Source organism: Tripterygium wilfordii, chromosome 5 (genome assembly GCF_013401445.1).
Source record: "Tripterygium wilfordii isolate XIE 37 chromosome 5, ASM1340144v1, whole genome shotgun sequence".
NCBI classification, from domain to species: Eukaryota; Viridiplantae; Streptophyta; class Magnoliopsida; order Celastrales; family Celastraceae; genus Tripterygium; species Tripterygium wilfordii.
In genome coordinates, this window is record NC_052236.1 from 9351586 (window position 1) to 9360403 (window position 8818).

The following is an 8818-nucleotide window of genomic DNA, read 5'->3' on the forward strand; positions in this document are numbered from 1 at the left end:
AGATTTAAATGAATTATGACTAAAACAGAATATATGAAATCTATGTTTAATTGAACAAACAAGGAAACAAACAAGCAATTGAATTAGATGATAGACAGATAACATAAATTAATATTTTTAAATGTTGCTTCTCAATTTTCCTAGATAACAGAGACATTGGTAAAGATGTAACTAATAGGAATAAAAACGGGTGAATGAAGTAGGAGTAAATCAGGATTTTATGTGACCAAAAGATTCCTCTTAATGTTTCTTTTTGAAATACCACAGAGAATTACGCTTGTGGTTGGAATCGAACCTTATACACACATATGCCTAACCCAGTCGATTGTCAACCAAGCCAACTCTCATTGGTAGATTCCTCTTAATGTCGAAGAAAAAATTAGGTCAGCTATACGACCTGCAATGATATATGATTTTAAGTGTTGCGCTATTAAGGAATAACATATCAAAAAAAAATGCATGTAGCAAATATGAGAATGGTTCGTTAGATGTGTGGCCACATGAGAAAAGATACAATAAGAAATGAGATTATTAGATCTAAGGGAAGAGTAGCACCAATTGAAGATAATTGTTTAAGATGGTATGGACATGTATAACATACCGATAGTGGTGCAGAAGTGAGGAAAATGTTAGATATTTGGTCTACACCTGCGAGTTCGTCATTCAACAATAGCTTGAATGTTTAAGAAGTTTTCGTGCCCTCTTTGTTTGGGGCTTGCAAAGCACTAGGCTTACTTCACCTTCTTGTGGGCTTTTAGCTCATTACTATTGTTAAGAGTTTAAACCCTTTGGGCCCATATTTAGTTTATTTTATTTCATCAAATCAGGTACGGTGTACTCTTGTAGGACTTATCAATTCTTGGCAGTAGTCGTTGGATTCAAATGCTTTACTTTGTTTAAGAGGGGCTTTCTCAACCATTGTACTATAACTTGCTATTTTACATCAATGAAAGTTTAATACAAGTTTTCTCTCTATCTCCTTCTTCTTCTTCCCTCTACATGAATTTCTTCTTCTTCAATCTCTATTTCTTCAATAACTTAAGATTATCCGCAAATCATCATGGTATCGAAGCATGTCTCGATCCAGTTAAAAAGTGGGTCTAACATCTACCTGTCCACTTGTTGGGTCTGACATAACCCAGCCCACAAGTGGGAAGGAGTGTAAGAATACCACATCAGTTGGGTGATGTCCAACCATGTGGTATATAAGTTTGTCCAAGTCCCTACCACACATAAGCGGTCTTTTCCCTAGTTAAGTGAGTTGGACCTTGGCCCACTTGCTAGCTAGGGAGAAACAAAGCCGTACAGGCCCGATGTATCCACGGGAACCGGACAGCCCAAAGCGGACAATATCAATGATGTGAGTAGGGCTTGGGCAAGTTTATATACCACATGGTTGGACATCACCCAACCGAGCTGATGTCCATGTGGACCAGCCTAAACTAACAATAGAATTAATATGAGATTTAGTCTTGAATTCAGCTCTCTTTTCATATCAAGAGAATTTGTATGGGAGAGAGTAGTAAGCGACAATGAAAACCTAAAAAGACATAACTAAAAATAATATGAAAGGATATGAATTCAAGAAAAGTTGATGAAAGTATGATATTAGAAAGAACTGAATAGCGGAAACGAATACACATAGTAGATTCCCGTTGATTTTTTCATAGACTCACGTAATCGATCCCAAACTTTGGAAATAAAGACTTGGATAATGCGACGACAACTTCTTGTTCTCTTGTGTTGTGGACTTGCTATCTTGAATCTAGAATTACCTAGTAACTTCGAGATTAATGGTGTGATCTTTAGCAGTTAAAAGATTATTTCATTTCCTCGTTCTGTAATTTTGTTAGATCAACGATCATGCTTTCGAAAATATACTCATCTAATTATCATTACAGATATCGCATTACAACAACACTATAACATGACAGAACTTCTAAGGAATACATAAATGAATGCCACATTCATTCCTCTGCGATCGAGTTCTCCGGGGATGGACCAACTGCTTCTTTTGTCCATTCAAATGACTAGAAACCATTCTGAGCTGGTGATGCTATTCGAGTCGTTTTATCTACTCCTTCAATCAAATTACTATAGTCCTTCCCTTTTGATTGGATGCTTGTATAATCCATTACGACCTTCTTCACACCCAACCCGTGCTGGGGATTGGAACCGAGTATGGAATTGTAACGCTTCTGTGTGCAATCATACCGACTGAAGACAACGATGTCAGTTGGTCTGAAAGTTTAGTCAAGTCATCCGCGTAAAGAAGATCGTCAATGCGAGCTACGATGTTGAATGCCAAGCTCTCCAACACTCTTGAGTAGCTCTCCAAAATAGATTTTCCGACATCCTGAATAAATAAGATAGTCTAATTAATTCTTACAGCATTAGCCTTGAAAATGAATTGAATTGATGACTGGAGAAAAGGAATCAAAACCTTATTGGACTGAATTTTGCTCATATCTAAAGAAGTGTGTGGAAGAGCGGGGAACCGCCGCTTCAAGCAAAGCAGGAGACTTTCTGCTCGGTCTGCTTGCAATTCCCTCTTGTCTGCATCAATCATCAGCCCCTTTACCAATTCCCAAGATGATCCAGAACTAGATCGGGTGGTAGTACCAGCAGGTTTAGAGTAGGATATTTTTCGCCACACATAGATTGAGGCCTCTACTCGGTTAGCGATCTCAATAGCTTGATGTTCTGAGGACAAATCCAGGCAATCAAGCAGACATTCAGGGGAAAACTGGTCTGATGATATATATCGATAAATAATATCTCCCAAGTTGGCTTTTCCATTCTGAAAACAAAATCAAATGACAGTTGTCAGATAGGTCTTTTGTGATCTCATGTTACTACGCATAGTTTGGTTATTCCGTACCTTTGGAAGAGCCTCCAAGTAAGATTCAGGTACTTCCATGTCAGCTAGAGTAATGCTGTTGATAGCCATAACAGCTTTCAATATTTGGTTTGTGCAATCGCGTTTGTGCTGCAATTGCTTTCTTGAATTCTCATCAAGGCCACCAGATGGTACTCGGGGCACAGGTAGCCACCATTTCTCCTCTTGACGCTGAAGTGCTCTTCGGAAAGATGTTGATCCATCAGCCTCTGGGACCAGAATCCCTTGGTCAACGTACCAGAATTCCGTGTCTTTGAAACTATCCAATATCTCCTGCAAAGGAGCTAGGTTCCATTTCAGAATAGTCTCATGGGGGATGTGACCATACAACTTAACAGGTATTAAGTAAATCTTACAAGAAGCATGTTGTCTAATTTTCTTAGAGCTGGAAGATTGATGTAAAGATCTAACCGCGGTCTACTAGTCATTACCTGCAACAAATTTTAAAAAAAGAATCCAATGAGTACACGATCAAGAAACCATCCATCCACCTGAGCCCTAAAGAGAAAATACTTATCGTATGAGGTGCAATACACTAACTGCATTCCAATCAACACTTTCACCATTGCGAATGGCACAAAACTAGTCTACGATATATCAACTTGAGTTTCTAATAGCAAGATAACGTTATTAATCGTGCTTATTAGTTAATTCAATCTCTACTAGACAATGTGATCTGCCTTATGTGTTCAAGCCAACTATTCTATGCAGCAAAAAGTGCAGCCACATTGGTATTTAACAGCTCAAACAGCACAAGAGCGGGTGTAAATTCTGAATGCTGGAAATCGTAGCCAATACCTCAAGCTTGCTTCCATCTGGAAATGTCTGCCAAGAGGGTGTCAACTCAACAATATGATCGCTAACACAAAGCAGCCATTCCATCTCCCTTCGCCACATAGATTTCTTTTCAGGAGAAAGAGGTTCTAGCCTCCATAGTTGCCCAAAAAGGGTAGCTACACATTTGGGTTGAATGTGAGCAACAACAACAATCCAACAAGAGCAAACAAGAAATTGCATACCCAATGAAGTCAATCAAATGCCTAAAACAAGCAAAATCAATCATACCACAAAGATTCGTAATGGCATTCGAAATAGCCAAAGCTGTGGAAACCCCATTCCCGCAACCCGACATATCTTCTCCAAGCAGCAATTTTGAAAACCTTTCCTTCATCATTTCAACCTCTAAAACCACAAAAACCAAACTGATGTTACCAAACGCATCTCCACAAACTTACTACAAATGAAAAACATAAAAAGGTAGAAATTAGTACCTGAAATGGACGACTCTTGCTTCTGTAATTTTCTATCATCTAAACTGGGTTTCTCTTCCCTTTCCTTATCAACTTGTCTGGCACAATCGGGTGCCTCAACTTTCTCTACAGGCCAACCGATGGAAGGAGAAGAAGACAACTCTTCAGAGCTAGAATTGCTTTGTTCCTCATGCCCTGTGGCTTCAGATGTCAAAAAATCAGAGCTTGAACTGCTCTCTCCACCTTTATCTTCAATCAAATGCCCAAAAGTCTGGACTTGTTCATCTCCATTTTCAGCAGACCCTTTGTTCTTCTCTTCAATGTCTCCCTCCCCAACCACCGAACCCTCCATTTGATCTTTCGATTCTTCAACAAACCCAGGAGGCGATTCACAAAAAACAGAGTTGTTCACTACCATCCCTGTAAATTGAAGCCTCTTCAACCGACACCCATAAAAAAATCTAGGCTTTTGGGACAAGTTTCGAAGAGATTTCGAAACCCAGAAACTCAATAAAGAAAATGGGTTTGGATTATAAGAACGATCGTACTTCCCTACAGACATACTTTGTTGTTGCCGTTGTTGAGTCTCTTCTCCACCCATAAGATTGCCACCATGTCTACTTCTGTCGGATTAGAATAGAAAAAACAGAAAGATTTGTTTATAAGTAGGAGCTCTGTGTAATTTATGTGATCATGTGAAGGGACAAGCTAGGTAGTAATGAGTAATGACTGATGATGATTAGAGCTTGCACCAACGCATGAATAAAAAGGACATGGAGAGGCTCTCTCCCTTGACGATCCTCTAATACATAAAAGACCTTATTTTTCCACCTTAATGCGCAGAAAATAAATAAACAAGCATTAGGGTTTGCTTAAACAAGGCTTCAAAATGATAATGCAGTAACAAATTTGAAGGTAGGACAACGAAAAATTGTAACTTTATGATGGAATTCGTGCAATTTAAACTTCATAATGTGTTTAGCCTTCCATTGGTGTGAGCCCAGCTTGGATTCCATGAAACATGTGTGAAGTTTTATTATGTTACGCTCCACTTTGCCACAAAGCAGCCTAGTCAATTGACAACAAATTTGTTTTATATTTTTCTCTTTATTTCAAAATTTTCTTACATGGGTTTTTTTTTCAGCCAGGGCGCCTACAGTGGGAAACTCCTGTAATTTCTATCACTATCGTCTATATGTTCAAGAGTGTGGGACTCCTATTGTTTTTAAATTTAAAAAACAGATTGAATGGTGTGATGGAACACTGCCTGTACTGAAGACTAGAGGTACAACAAGGGCAAGCCCACACCTCAAATCTCCCAATAGTTCTGGACTCCTAGGTTGGTTGTCTACTACTGGACCAACCCATGTTATTTATGTTTTTATTGAGTTTGTCTGCCGAACAAGACAGTTTTGATATTACTAAGGACAACCCAAAAAGAAGTTTTTGGTTGTGTGGGCAACGAGAATCCAATAACGGTATGCTTGTTTTCTTGGCTAGGGCTTAACGGGCATTTTGGTCATCAAATGCTAGTGATAGTGATACCCAACTTTTCATGGATCCTCTTTTGATGTTTTATAAATTATAAACCATTCGGGCATATAAATTCATAGAATTTTTTGTTTTCAACATACAATATATTTATTTTAATGTCGATTTGCATTAATAACATTTTATCTGTTTTGGGTCAGCACATACTAGCTCGTCCGTTCCTTAGCACTAGTAACATTTTAACTGTGTTGGGTCAACCCATACTAGGTCGCACGACTTTATTTTTCCTAGACCCAACATCAACCTATACTAGTTTAAGCCTTGGAAAAATGCTTGTTATTAACTTGACATCTTCCCTTGAACGATATGAAACAATGTACTTTGCTCATTCGTCACTCGATAACTCACCCAGCATCACAAAATTTGACACTGCAAAGGCTTGAGAAGCCTCACACTCGAGCCGGGTGCTACATTAAAATCAAACTAGAACACATGTTATTGCAGCTAACTTCAACAATCATGATGAAAATGAGATTGAAATATAGGAGTTGCAGTTGAGGTCTCATGATGGCATATAATCTTTAATTAGTTCTCTAAGCTACTCTAGTTTCTTCTTGTAACTTTCCTTACAAGGCTTTCAAATGTTTCTCTCCCCATATTTCTTTGTTATCATTAATTATTGGATCATATCGCAGGTTGTTACCAACCGAAATGACAGTCTAATTAATTTGCTTGGCTGATGTTGACTGTCATTTTGAATTTGGTGATGCCGTAGAGGGAAAGGAAAAAAATCTTTCCTTTGAGCATTCTACTTTCGCTTTGGAATGTTTGTTCCTTGCACCGATTCTCATTTTGGCTCCATTTCGAATTTTAAGTACAAGTGTACAACTTTTGAATACCCCGGTTGGGCCGACCCATTCACGTGTTTGGGCTTCGCCCATGCTGGTTTCTTCTGTTTGTGCTGACCTAGGTTGGTTCTGGCCCATTCTCAATAACGAATGGCCCATTTCCGTTAGGTCTACGGATATGTTATATATGTTACAGTTTCAGATATGTACAATTTCATATCTGAACTCAGTACATCTCAGATTACAATCTCATATCTTATATTACATCTCAGATCTAAGAAGATGAAAAAGAAGAATAATAAAAATAAGAAGAAGGAGAATAAGAAAACGAAGAAGTAGAAGTTCTTGCTTCAGTCACTTTTAACTATGTGTGGAGGGAAGCTAATGGAGTTACTGATTTTTTGCTAAAAAAGAGTTGAAAGGCAGAGTATATGGTGGCTTGTTCCCAGAAGATTAAAGTCTATTGGATGGCTGCTTTTAGTTGTTGCATGTATGGCTTGTTCCGAACAATGATCAAGGATATCTGGGAAGGAGCTATTGTTAGTGTTAAAACTAATGGAGAAGTTATAGAAGAGTTTCTCATCGCAATAGGATTGAAAAATGAACCGACACTGATCTCATTCTTATTTGTTATAATGATTGATGAACTCACACAACATATCCAATGTGAGGTACCTTCATGCATGTTGTTTGTGGACGATATAATTTTAGTGGATTAGACAACAATGTTGTGAATTAATTCAAAACTCAAGATATGGAGGTAACTCTTATAGAGTTTAAAAAATTTAAATTAAGTTTGACTAAAACAAAATATATAAAGTGCAAGTTTAATAATAGCATAAAAGGGACGAACAAACAATTGAATTGGATGACAGAGAAATAACAAAAAATAAGGATTTTAAATATTTTGACTCGATTGTTTAAGATGATGGAGACATAATGATGATATAGTTAGTAGGATTAAAAGCTTGTAATGAAGTAGAGAGTGTATCTTGATTTTTATGTGACAGAAGGATTTCTTTAAGGTTGTAGAAAAAAATAAAATTATGTCAACTATGCAACTAGCGATGATGTATGATTTTGAGAGGTGGGTTATTAAGAGATAACATATCCAAAAATTGTATATAACAGAAATGCAAATTGATGTTTCATTGGATATGTAGACACACGAGAAAAGATAAGATAAGAAATGATATTATTAGATTTAAAGTAGAAATAGTACCAACTGAAAATAAGTTACAAGAAAATCGATTAAGATAGTATGAACATTGTTCAACGTAGATATATGGATTCAAAAGAAGTTGATGATACGATCTTAGATATAAATGAATGGTGGTAACAAATTCACGTAATTGATACTTGTTGCTTTGTCTTGTTTAACCTTTTGTACCTCTGTTAGGCCATCCCACATGATGCCCTATTGTTCAATTTTCTTGGTTGATATACTGTTGCTTATCAAAAAAGAAAGAAAGTGATTTATCTTTTTTTTTTTCAATAGATTGTTAGATTTTAATTACTAAAAAGGGGTAGGGGGAGAGGCACTCCCACAATTAAAGTGGAAACGACAAGCTTCAGACACAAAACCCATTACTTCCCCCCGCTAATCAAGGTGACATGTTCTTCGTTATTCCTCCCTCCTTCATATATGTTTTATAGCTGCAATCTCAACCCCCTTATCTTTTTAATTATTTAAATGATTAATAATATGATGATTTACCAAACCCGTATAGTTAAGGATATATATATACACACACGGTAGTGATACACATACATAAGTTTGGTATCCATAACCCTATATAATGATATGGCAAGCCATGTAAACAGTTGACTAAGCGAGAATAGGAGATAGCCTAGTTGGTCAGGTTGTCTGCCCAGGACCTTGAGGTCCAGGGTTCTATTCTCACCAGTTGGTCAGGTTGTCTGCCCAGGACCTTGAGGTCCAGGGTTCTAACTTGAGGTCCAGGGTTCTACCTTGAGGACCAGGGTTCTATTCTCACCAGTTGGTCAGGTTGTCTGCCCAGGACCTTGAGGTCCAGGGTTCTATTCTCACCAGGATCAGGGTTCTATTCTCACCAGTTGGTCAGGTTGTCTGCCCAGGACCTTGAGGTCCAGGGTTCTATTCTCACCAGGGGGTTTGGGATTTGGGTAGTTTTCCATCCGCAGTGGTGGCCTTCATGCCCCTCGGGCATGGCTTAACGCAAATTTAAAATTCAAAAATCAAACCCCTAAAATCATTCTTATCTGTCCTAAGATTTCACTTTTTTTGTCTCTCTCCTATGTCTCTCCCCATCCTCTCTCTCGTGAATTCTCTCTTCCTGTCTCACAGCCAA

General features: G+C 37.9%; 1 pseudogene; it reads right to left on the reverse strand.

The window, feature by feature from the left end:
• Positions 1 to 1843: 1843 nt before the first annotated feature.
• On the reverse strand, positions 1844 to 4855 carry LOC119998482 (annotated as a pseudogene).
• Positions 4856 to 8818: the final 3963 nt, after the last annotated feature.